Genomic DNA, 12987 nt, shown 5'->3' on the forward strand with positions numbered 1-12987 from the left:
GAAAGGTAAATGGTCAAAGGGTTACTCACGGTTTTCAGTGCCTCTTTGATTTTCAACGTCACCATTTATTGGGCTCTAGACTAGGACCAAAGATAATCTTTGGCAATTATCATTTCAGCTTAGTTCGCCAGTGCAATGAAATCACTGACACTTTAAACTAATTATACCGTAACAGATGCAAAAGGCCATTTGTTTTTATTGTTGTGCAGATGAGCCATTAACATTGTGTCGGTACAGCGGTGGAGATCCATGAGCCACATTCCACTAAAGCAGGGGTGTCGAAGGCCGCATTGGCTGCAGGTTTTCATTCTAACCATGTTGTAAATTAGTGACCAATTTCTGCTGCTAATTAACTTCTTTAACCTTAGTTTTAATTAACTTGACTCAAGCCCCTTAGTTGTTTCTTATTCCTTAATTAGCTGGCAAACAATAATGAGACAGAAAACGAGCCACCACATGATCAGCTCACCTGTGCCCATCACACAATATATGAAAATAAAGAAAGGTGAAGGTCTCAGTAAGGTTAATCTCTCAGGTCCCTGAAGCATTTTGATGGTGTTCTTAGAAAAAATAGAAAATTAATAGTGTTGGAAATGACTGTGTGGAAGAATGAGACCAGCAACACACCATAAAATTAAATAATGGGGTTAATTAACAGCAAGAATCTTCTTCTCATTAAGAAACTGGTTGCAGTGTGAAGCCCCAATTTAGCTGGCCATCTGTTGGCTCGTTTCACATCTCATTTCTGTTTTGCAGGCATTTAATATAGAAAAAAAATAATTCAGAGGACTGAATCCTTAAAAATAAGGCTATTAAAATAAAGGGAAAAGAAGCTAATTAGCAGTGAAAACTTGTCACTGATTAGGAAAAGGGTTAGAATGAAAACCTGCTGCCACGGCAGCCCTCCAAGCCCAGAGTTCAACATTCCTGCACTAAAGGCTGGTTTATACTTGATGGACTCACAGTGACACAAGCATGAATGTTCGTGAATTTCTAACTACACAGCGTGGCTGACACCGCAGACATATATTTCAAACAGTGAATTTCAAGGAGAGGCTGGTTATGCTTGTGCTAGAATGATTAATGAAGGGCTGAATATGACACAACAGGTTGGCAAGACGCAAAGAAGACATGTAAAACATTTGAATTTCATGGCCCAAAACATAGGTCTTGTGTTATGAAGATATATGTGGAATCCAGTTGTTCCTTCTGACTTGGCACACATGTACTATGGTCTTCCCCCCTTTTAGGAATGAGTCCCTTTGTAATTTTATGACAGGGTTGGGGGAAATGCCTCAAACAAGTTTGGCTAAAATTTCTCTGCTAAAGTCTCTCAGTCAGTCCCCACAAGAAAGCCTTGCTACCTAACTGCCAAGCATTACCTTAACACATAGTTTGGAATGCACGTGTGAAGGTGTTCTATCCCCCATTGGTCTGAAGTATGGCTGTTTGGAATTGGCTTGTATCAGAAGTCTTTAAGTACTATGACGTCCTATTGGCTCTAGGGGTTGGACAGAAAAAATATAAATTTGCTTGCTTTACCCAGCTCTCTCTCTCTCTCTCTTACCAAAATGATGAAAGGCCATCACACACCATTAACTGAAAAGGACAACACAAGGAAGAGCACAGCTCGGCAGCCATATTGAGACAGGCATGCGGTCTGTTCTGAAGAAAGCTGACCAAAAACGATGCCTTAACTAGAGACATTTTAAGTAACTAACAAGTCTGTGTGCCGCCTGAAACTACACATCACCATTTATCAGGTTGTAATATATTACTCCACCAAGACAAAACACTTGTGTTCACCTATCTTTGCATGCCGTTTTTCTTTTGATTTGACACATGCTCCATGTGAAATGCCAGTCTGTCAATTAGTAAACATGCACACACAGCCACCAGCCCACTGTTTTCTCGTGCAAAGCGATGTAATGAAGTCTGCGTTTTAAGGTTGCGGGTGTATTACACATTATTGTCATTTTACAGGGGTGTTCTGTAGTTGTAAGTAAGTAAGGAAGTAAGTGAACTTTATTGTCATCCATACCATACCAACAACGGATGCATAGCTGAATCGAAATTGCGTTTCTCCAGGCTCAATGTGCAGACGTAAAAGACAGGTGCATAAAAGACAAGTGCACGCAAGGCAACATACAGACATTACAAACATTTCACTTCTTACACAGAAAGTAAGACAGCACAAGGCAGCAAAGTACAAACAATAAATACAAAAGATATATATAAATGTAAGCCAGTCAGTGGGTGAAATATAATATAAAAGAAAATATTGCACATTGTTTCAGTGATTGTGTTATTGCACTATATGGATACAATATTAATACATAATACTGTATATACAATATAGACAATGTAATATTGTACGATATTACAATACAATATAATGTAAATTTAAGACCTATTTGTGGTAATAAAGTGCACAGTAAGTAAGAGAGCAAAAGGACAAAGATTATTTAACAGAGTTTAGTCTTCTGATGGCCTGGGGGAAGAAGCTCCTGTTAAATCTGGTCGTTCTGCAGTGCATACTGTGGTAACGTTTTCCAGAGGGCAGAAGTTCAAACAGCCCATGTGCCAGGTGTGTGGGATCTTTTATGATCTTAATGGATCTGCTCTGGCAACGTGAGTAGTGTAATTTTTGAAAAGATTAAAAAGTGAGGACCCGATGATTTTCTCTGCTGTCCTCACCATTCTTCGAAGCATCTTCTGTTCCATGACAGTTAAAGCTGCCATACCAAACTGAGATGCTGCTGGTCAATATACTTTCTATAGTGCCTCTGTAGAGGACAGGAGAGGACAGCAGAGGGAAGGTTTGCTCTTTTCTGCCTTCAGAGAAAATGAAGTCGCTGTTGTGTCCTCTTGACAAGAGAAGTGGTATTTGTGGTCCATGTCAGGTCATCTGTAATGTGCACTCCCAGAAACTTGGTGCTTCTCACTGACTCCACACTGTTTCCATGGATTGTAAGTGGCCAGTGTGGCATGTGCTTTCTCCTGAAGTCAACGATGACCTCTTTTGTTTTGTTGACATTTAGTGCCAGGTTGTTTTTACCACACCAGGCAATGAGTTGATTGACTTCCTCTCTGATTAGGCCCACTACTGTTGTGTTGTCTGCGAATTTTATGATGTGATTCGAGTTGTAATTCGCACAGCAGTCGTGAGTCAATAAGGTGAACAGTAGGGGGCTTAGAATGCAGCCCTGCGGAACCCCAGTGTTCATGATGACAGCGGACAGTAAACTTTGTTACAATGGTAGTGATAAATGCCACTTTCGTAGTTGTTACTTCTGGCATTTTGGTGTGCTCACTATACATTCTGTTACCAATAAATTCTTCAACAGAAGCTCATCAACAAAGAAACATGAAAAATAAGATTTAACAAAACATTAATAATAGTAATAATTATAATTTATAAGTCATTAGTTGACACCCAAGAACTCTGTACAAAGACATTTAAAAAAACAAATTGTCTAATGTACTAATGCACTTTCACGCCATATGTGGTGCCTTGATCTTAAACATTTACTCAGGTAGTTTTTGTCTGGTAAAAAAAGAGAAACAAAACACTTCCACAGGAGAGGCTTTGTTGTGGAACTGAAATTTCAGTTTTGTCAAATGAGTGATTAAAACCGTGTGAATGAAATAGTTTAAGTTCTATCAATTAAAAAAAGATAGAAAATCCATTGCCTGTCATGACCACCACTTTAAATTGGGTGAGGATCTCCTTTTAACAGCAGGTGTCATTATCCAATAAAACTCGGTTTCCTGTATATTACATGCACAACTGATCATGTCATATTAAAACTGATGAAATGTTTCAAAAACCTTGTATAAAGCATTCAGTTTTAATCTTTATCTGCTGTGCAACCTTGCAAAATGAACACTGGGCACTAAGCCTATCAGACAGTCTTCTATAACACGTTCATATCTACTGTGCCCCTCCATCCCTTATCCCAGAGGGGTCATTTATTTACACAGCTGAGCCTTTGCTGTAGAAATGTGTGCCCCTTTAAGCTGCTTGCAAAATGAACACGGTATCATTAAATTACTCAAAATATATTTTAAAAGAATGTAGACAGCCCTCTATATCAATTTCAGATTTAATGTGCCTCTCCATCCCTTACACTGGAGGGGACATTCATTTCCATAGCTTAGCCTTTGTCACTGAAATTGCTCTCCTGTTTCCAAAATGAACATGGGACAGCTAACATTGAGCTAAGTCTATTTAAAAAGAATCTACTCTTACTTTGTTCTTCACTGTGCCTGTTTGTATTATCCACTGGAAGGGACGCTTATTACCCCAGCTGGAGTAGAGCCATAGAAATGGTTGTCCCTTGTCAACTACTTACAAAATGAACACTGGAGAGTTAAAATTCTTCAAAATGTATTTTTAAAAGGTTGCTGGCTCACTACAAACAAGATGAAAGATGGCCACTGGATGGCCCTCTGATTCTGACATTCTGTTACACAGACTCAGTGCTTTACTAAAATACACAGTTCTTAATATCTGTACAGTAGTGTGAAAGTTATTATGACATTCAGTTACCCAAATCTTCAAGAAGGACACAAAAGTACAAGGTAAGAGGTACAGGAAGAAAAGAATTTATAATAATATTTGACACATTTGATTATTTGGTACCAAAATCATAGCTATTGGCTCCTTATTTTTTTCTTTTAGCAGCCACTGGCTCAGTGAGGTGTATTTTTATCTGGAGCCCTGCATTAATGATGAGTGAAACATGCTAGTCTGGATTTGCATACACTTTGGCAAAAATGACAGTAACATTTGTTTTGCAAGCAATTTTGCAAATTGTGAGATATGAAACTCACTAAGAAGGTTTTAAACAAGGAAAATTATTCGCTAAAGCCTCGTATCTGTTTATTTTCTCTGTTTATGCCAGGTGGAGGTGCAGTATGTTCTTAAAAAATGTGACATGCTGCATATTTTCCAACAATTTCTGGATTCCTGCACAAGACATTGAGGATATGCACTCCCCAAGCACTATGGAGCGTGGAGCTTTGAGCTTAATTTCTGTCTCGGATTGTGATCACCAAGATTGTCATCATGACTGACAAAGTGGGAACTTTACTACCAGAACAGCCTGGTAGCTCAACAATACAAATGACAGGACAGGAAATTACTCCAGTTCTGACAGTGTAGGACAGCTCCATGCTACCGGTTCCTTCCTGGAGCCTCTTGAACCAATTGATAAACATTACAGAGATGAGCTGGGCAAATGAGGACACATACATAACAAGGGGGTAGGTGTAAAAGTGACAAGTGCTTTTATTTAAAATCCAAAAACAAAACAATGTCCAAATAATAGTGCAGTGCAAACATCAACAATTAAATAAACAATCAATTAAAACAGTGACATTCCATGAGTTTAACATCCAGAATTTACAACATGAATAAAACCGACACAATCATCGGGTCAATGTTCAATCTGATAAGCCTATCACAACTACCACTTCATCTCTCCAGCTCTCCCATTGCTCACTCGGCTAGTGGAGACACCAGCAGCCATGGTCCTCACCAACCTTTATCTCTTAGCTCCCTTTAGCTGCATTGGACAGAATGCTTGGGGTCAGCTGTCTTCCCATCATCTCACAAAGGGCTTATTGGCAGGTCCCCTTGGAGGAGTCTAGTTGTGAGAAAACCATGTTCACCACTCCAGACGGGTTGTTTGAATTTATGGCACTCCTTTTTGGTCTCCATGGTGCACCACTGTCCTTTCAGCGAGTGATGGACCAGTTCCTGTGTTCCCATACTGCGTACGCAGGTGCCTATTTTGATGATGTGGTCATTTTCAATAATGACTGGCAATCTCATCTTGTCCGCCTTTGGGCGGTGCTTGACAGTTTATGGCTGGCGGGGTTGACGGCCAACCCTAAGAAGTGCAAGCTGGGAATGTCAGAAACCCACTATCTGGGATATTCCATGGGGAAGGGTTTGCTCAAGCCTCAAATAGACAAGGTGGGGGAGGTGCTTGCAAGTCCCTGTCCCGAAACACACAGGCAGATTCGTGCCTTCCTTGGGTTTGCGAGGTATTACAGGTAGTTCATTCCCAGTTTTGCACATTGGGCCACCCCCCTCACTGACTTGACACAGGGCAGAGAGAATCATAGTGTTGTCTGGACTGGCGCCTGTGAGAGAGCTTTGAGGACCATAAAGCTGCTTTATCATCCTGCCCGTTCTATGCTCAGCACAACTGCCACTTCATCTTCCCAGCTTTCCCATCGCTTACTCAGGTAGCAGAGGCACAAGCAGCCGTGGTCCTCACCAACCCATCCCCTGTGTTAGCTGCCAGACCGCTCGGGGTCAACTATCCTCCTATCATCTTCGCTCCCCTGGCATTCTTTGGATCCCTGGGGAGGACTCCGCCATGATTGCACCCACTACTCAACCCACATTCAGTGGGGACGATCTGCCCCTAGAGCACCGATCCTCCGCCAGGCCAGTGACTGCGCTGCCTCTTCCAGACTCTCTGGCTGGCTTGGCCTGCCTTTCTTCATGATGCTACTCTCACGGTTCTTTTTCTGTTCTTTCTGTCTCTGCTGTGCAGTATTCTCTGATACTGCCTCTCCCATTGGGCACAGGTGCAACTTTTTGGATTTCATCTTTAGTTACTCTTCATGAAGAGGGAGCATCCTGTTACAGCAGTGTACTAAGGGGAAGTTCTCTTTTAGCAGAGGTGTCAGCAAATGGCCACAGAATAAAGGCAGAAACTCAAATTATAGACGACTGAATTTGCATAACAGTTCTGAATTAATCCTGACATTAACTCTGACTGGTGTGGACTATGGCCAGCAGCTTATCCCGGCCAATACCCCCAGGCCGCAAGGTGGAGCCCTCCCTGCAACGTGGAAATGCCCCGAATTCCAGCAGGGCATCATGGACCTTGGAGTTTCCCTTCACAGCCTTGCGGGATACCGTGTGGGCCACCAGAGGATGCTGCAGGGAGGCTCAAGGACTTGTATGTTCACTATAGCCCGGAAGTACTTCACAGTCACGAGGACGCAAGAAATAAAGTACTTCCGGGTACTTCAGGAGTTTTCGGGTCAAGGACTATAAAGGACTGTGGGAAATCCCAGAGGGTTGAGCTGAGTCAGGTGGCAGGGGACAACGCGTTTGGGAGAGTTGAGGATTGTTTATTATTGGTTATTGATTGAGTATTGTATGAGTATTGTGGAGTAGAGGGTGCTTTGTGCACTTTATTATTGTAATAAAAACAATTATTGGACTTTTATCTGGTGTCTGGTGTCAGGTCCAAGGGTTCAAGGGGACGACAGCGCCCCCTGTCTGTCACACTGGTTAAAAGACATGAGATGTTTTCAGAGAGCATAGCCGACTTACATGCCCAAAATAAAAGTCTGTTTCCACTACATTCTTTCCTTTATTCTTAAACGTTTCTTAAGTTCAGCTCTTAACCTTCTTTTATGAAATTTTTTTGTGTATGAGACAACTAGCAAGAGGAAAGTGCTCTTTTAGCAGAGGTGTCAACAAATGGTCACATAATAAAGGCAGAAACTCAAATAATAGACGACTGAATTTGCATAACAATCCTGAATTAATCCTGACATTAACTCTGACTGTTTAAAAGACATGAGATGTTTTCAGAGAGCATAGCCGGCTTACATGCCCAAAATAATAGTCTATTTTCACTACATTCTTTCCCTTTTTCTTAAACATTTCTTAAGTTCAGCGCTTTTATGAAATGTTCTGTGTATGAGACAACTAGCAAGAATTACTGTGTACATGACATTCAGCCACTTCCTAAACCACCTTGGGCATTTCATCTCCTTGTTGCTCACACACCCTTCATCTATTTTTCTAAGAGTGTTTTGCTTAACTCTTTATGCTATTTCTAAGATGAATGCTATATTTAATATGAAAAACATAGTAAAGCCGTTCATACACAATATTATATTACTCATAAATAAGTACATTATTCTCTCACACAGTCAAACTTCAATTAATAAGCAAAAGTAAGTGCTAGGCATAATTAAGGATCTGGGGCCTCATGTATAACACCATGTGTAGAATTCACACTAAAACATGGCATACAGACAAAAGTGGAAATGTGCGTATACACAAAAAAATCCAGATGCATTAATCTGTGCATACGCCAAGTCCCACGCACTTCCCCATTACGAATCCCAATGAATGTGAAATTTAACACACATGCATGCGCCTACAGTCCCGTCCTGATTTCTTTCAGAATTTCACATATTTTAATATGCAAATCAATATAAATATCACCTTCCGTTCAAACAATGGAAAAAGCACATGAAAAAAGGAGAAATTCAGCAAATGTGAAGTGGAGGCAAGGAAAAATTTACTATTTGTTGGCTTATGCAGTGGTATAAGAAACAAAAGCATGGCGGAGACACTTGAAATTTCCAGTTTAGAAAGTGGCACAGTGCCTGAAAGAAAAAAGAGGTGATCAGGTATCAAAGTCAATGTAAAAATGTAAGTCGTAGCCCCATCTGTTTATTCTGTTTCAGACAATATTTCAAAACCTGACCCGCATGCTGAGGAAACTAATCCATGCAGTGATGGTGCTGCTGTGCCAAGCACGTCTTCAGGCACTGGCTGTGCACACACCTCTGCCTCGGAAAACACTGCATGACTATCTGGCTTTGTACTAACAGACACTGTTCTGGAGTCACAAAATACAATAGTGGATGCTTTAAGAGATGTGGCCAATGAACTAAGGAATAGAAGGGCTGTACTGTTGCATCTGATTACCTTATTTTACATTCTGCTAAATATGTTCAAAGTTGTAATGCTGTCGACTTGGCTAATCATTTGGTGGGTCAGGGTCAAGTTCATCACAGCGCATCTCTTCAGGTACCGGTTTGCACCCTGCGACACACGTTCTGTGCACTACAGAGCAGCACATTAATAGAGTGGAAATGCTGTCTATTTACATAAATAAATTCATTCTCTGAAATTGCCTTTACAGCATAGCAACAGCACCGAGTGCCACAACAGATTCATTGCTCTTTGAAGTGACTTGCTGCATGCCATTGTAGCACTAACTGGAAATAGCATCTGTGACTGTGTTGAGCTGCTGTCTTTATAGGTTTTCCAGCTGTTTATGATGTAATGTCAGTTCACATTTTTGGTGATTCATGCCTGGCTGCTGTAACTTGTCTGTCACTGTTGCAATAGCAATGTGCATGCAGTTGACCACTCCGATTACATTTGGAAAACTGGACTGTGGTGGATGGCCGGGACCCACACCCGGCTGAGATGCCCCTTTGGCACTGAATCCGGGGAAGCAGCCATGGGATACACATTACATCCCCCAGCACAATTGGTGGCAACCCCCTGATTTGCATAGGGGCCACAATTATATTACACCGGAGCTCACTCTGTTGGGCTCCGTGGCCACTGCCAGGGGTGTAGCTGCATTGCTTAACGAGCCTATCTGGGCTGGAAAGCAGCCACACCTGGAAGTGCAGCCTGAATCAGGTTAATTATCACCTGAAGCACTTCTGGGTGGGTTATATAAGAAGTCAGCAGTCACCACTCCAGAAGCCAGAGTCAGGAGGAGGACAACAACAACGATGACGACGACTGCCGGGAGGAGTAGAGGTGAAGAGCGTGTCTTGTTTTGGTGCTTTGCTTTATTTTGTTTGGTGTGCTTTTGGGACGGTGTACTGCCTGTGGGACATGGGGAAGACGTGCTGTGACGATGTGGGTTCTGGCTCCACGCTCCCATGGCTGTTTGGGAACCCTTGAACCCAACACCGTCGATAATGAAACCGAGTGAGCCAGTCAATGGAGGCAAATTGAGCATCTGAGCAAGGGGATGGTTGAAAGTACAAAAGTGCTTTTATTAAAACAGTCAACAAAAACAGTGTTCATAAATAGTGCAGGTCTTCACAATTCATTAAATAAATAATCCATAAAAAGAACGTGGAGTAAAACCAATAAATAGAAAAAAAACAATCCTTAAAAACGAGAGGTTAAAATCTTTTTAGGAAGCTGTCTTTAAAACAAAAACAAATCCGGTGCTTTTCTGTATGCGTCTCACCTGCTTATCCCGTATGGGCCAAGCAGCAGGCAAGACGCTCTCTACAGCTGCCCTCCTCAAACACACGCAAGACTGGAGACCTCCCGATCCCTGGCTTCGGTTTGGCTCTCATCCCAGCCTCGAGACTTGGAATCCTTGGTCTCCAGGACGCTCACACCAAGGACTGCCACTCCAAGCCTCCCGACTTCCGCTGCCTTTCTGCGGCCTTCTGCGGCTCGTCGCTTTCACCTTGGTCACTCCCGCTACCTGCTCGCTCAGCGGGAGCGACATCAACACAAGGGTGTCGGCCTAACACCCAGCTTCCATGCAGCTGTCCACGGCGCCATTCGCCGCACGTCCGCTTCGCTCTTGCGCTCTCTCCCTCTCACCGACCTGCTTCCTCTCCTGCTCCCGGTAACCTCCGTCCTCTCCTTTCCTTTCTCTCCGATCGATTCTCTCTTTCTTCCCGAACGTTTCTTTCTTTCTAATCGATTCTCTCTCTCTCCGAACGTTTCTTTCTTTTTTTCCCCAACCGACTTGCGCTTCTTTTAAAAACGTGAGGGGCCATCACAGCTGCAGCATTAGCCACGGGAGCAATCACGAATGTGGGCAGTTCCTCACCTGTGCACACGGTGAGAAACGCCCACATCGACGACTGCCCCGCGGCTCGCTAACAACGCCCCCTCACGAAGCCGCCTCGGGTGCGATGATTATTTATTTAAAATCAATGGCCTTTTCTCCACAAGCTGTGGACCCATAACACCACACGTGCCCCACAGGTGAAGAAAAATAAATCTTTTTCTTTAGTTTTCACGTGCCTGTGACGATGTGGGTTCTGGCTCCACACTCCCTTTGATGTTTGGGAACCCTTGAACCCAACACCGTCGATAATGTTACCGAGTGAGCTAGTCAATGGAGGCAAATGATTCCAGCAAGGGGAAGGTAGAAAGTGTAACAGTGCTTTTATTAAAAAACAGTCAACAAAAACAAGTGTTCAAATAAATAGTGCAGATCTTCAATAAATAAATAAATAATCCATTAAATGAACACGTGGAGGTTAAAAAATCATTAAATAGAAAAAACAATCCTTTAAAACGTGAGGTTAAATCTTCTTGTGGAAGCAGTCTGTAAAACAATAACAAATCTGGTGCTCTTCTGTTAGCGTCTCACCTGCTAATCCCGTTTGGGCATCGCAGCAGGCAAGACACTCTCTGCAGCTGCCCTCCTGAAACACACGCACGAGACTGGAGACCTCCCGATCCCTGGCTTCGGTATGGCACTCATCCCAGTCCCGGAGAACTTGGTTTCCCACAACGGCCAGGTCGCTCACGTTGGGGATTCCCACCACCAAGTCTCCCGACTTCCACTGCCTTTCCATGGCCTTCATGCGGCCAGTCGCCTTCCCTGGTCACTCCCGCTACCTGATCGCTCAGCGGGAGCGACATCAACACCAACACGTGGGTGTCGGCCTAACACCCAGCTTCCATGCAGCTGTCCACGAGCGCTCGATCGCGCGCTCACCACACTCACGCACCGCCCGCTTCTTCTCCTGCTCCCGGTAACCTCCGTCCTCTCTTTTCCTTCTTTCTCTCTCCATTTCTTTTTCCCTCCGAACGTTTCTTTTCTTCCTTTAAAACCGACTCGCGCTTCTTTTTAAAACGTGAGGGGCCATTACAACTGTAGCATTAGCCACGGGAGCAATCACGAATGTGGGCAGTTCCTCACCTGTGCACACGGTGAGAAACGCCCACATCGACGACTGCCCCGCGGCTCGCTACAACAACGCCCCCCCTCACGAAGCCGCCTCGGGTGCGGTGTTTATCTATTTAAAATGAATGGCCTTTTGCTCAACGAGCTGTGGACCCATAACACCACAGTGCCTCTGTTATCAGTCTGTATCGGGTTGGGCACCTATATAGCGCTTTTCACAGGATGTTGCTGCGAACTGCACTTTTACGTTTTCCAGTTCAACCACAGTGTAAGGAAATCTTATCTATCAGGATGATAAGCAAATAATACCATCCTAAACAGCTGGCATGGTGCGACTCAGTGATGTTTGTAAAATACCCGATTGGTCAGCAAATTCACATTAAAAACCTCCTGTGGCTAAAAACCCGAGAGTGGACAGAATTTGCAAAGGAACAAGTAGAGCACAATTCCTCAAAGTCTCCATTTGTAAAGCCGGGACTAGTTCAGCACACAGCGCCAAGAGGATAGCTCTTGGAAATCAAATACTACCAAGAATCCAGTCATCATCATCATCTAGAAATATGCACTCTCTTCCAGTTCTTCCTTTTGCAATGTGTTCTAACAACGCTAAAGCAGCCAAGGTAGTTGGAATAGTTTGGACAATCTGTGTACTATTTATATTGTTACAGAACGATTACAATCAAGTGAATTAAATTTGTAGATGATATGCAATTAGTTTTGGTACATTTGGCATAATAGAAACATTTAAGTAATAGAAGATGCTTAAACTGTCAACTAAAGTCAGCTAGTTTTGAAGTACAAACTACTGCACAAAATCTTGAAACTTTACTTCGGTCCAATACACGTCTAAAAATCATATACTGTATCCAGATTCAGACAGACTGATTTTTTTTTTCAAAGCTATTTTACATTTTTCTGAAAAATCAAGTTTTCCCTGCTTAGAAGCATAATGCTTAGCTTTTAACATAACACAACATCCTCAAACCTGCTTAATCCAGTTCAGTGTTAGGAAGTGTCAGATATGCACAGCTTTCATAAAGCAGAAATTCAAAAAGCATTAGAAGACGATGCAATTTATTTTGAACAACAGTATAAAGTAGATTTTATTCCCTCATTTACAATACTGAAAAGTAAAAAAACAAAATACAAGGATATGTAACCAGTAGATGTGATCAGGCCACACCATAATTCAAAGATATTAACATGATACATGGGTACTGGAAAATCGGATGTTTTGTGTCAGTGA

Source organism: Polypterus senegalus, chromosome 2, assembly GCF_016835505.1.
Source record: "Polypterus senegalus isolate Bchr_013 chromosome 2, ASM1683550v1, whole genome shotgun sequence".
Lineage (NCBI taxonomy): Eukaryota > Metazoa > Chordata > Cladistia > Polypteriformes > Polypteridae > Polypterus > Polypterus senegalus.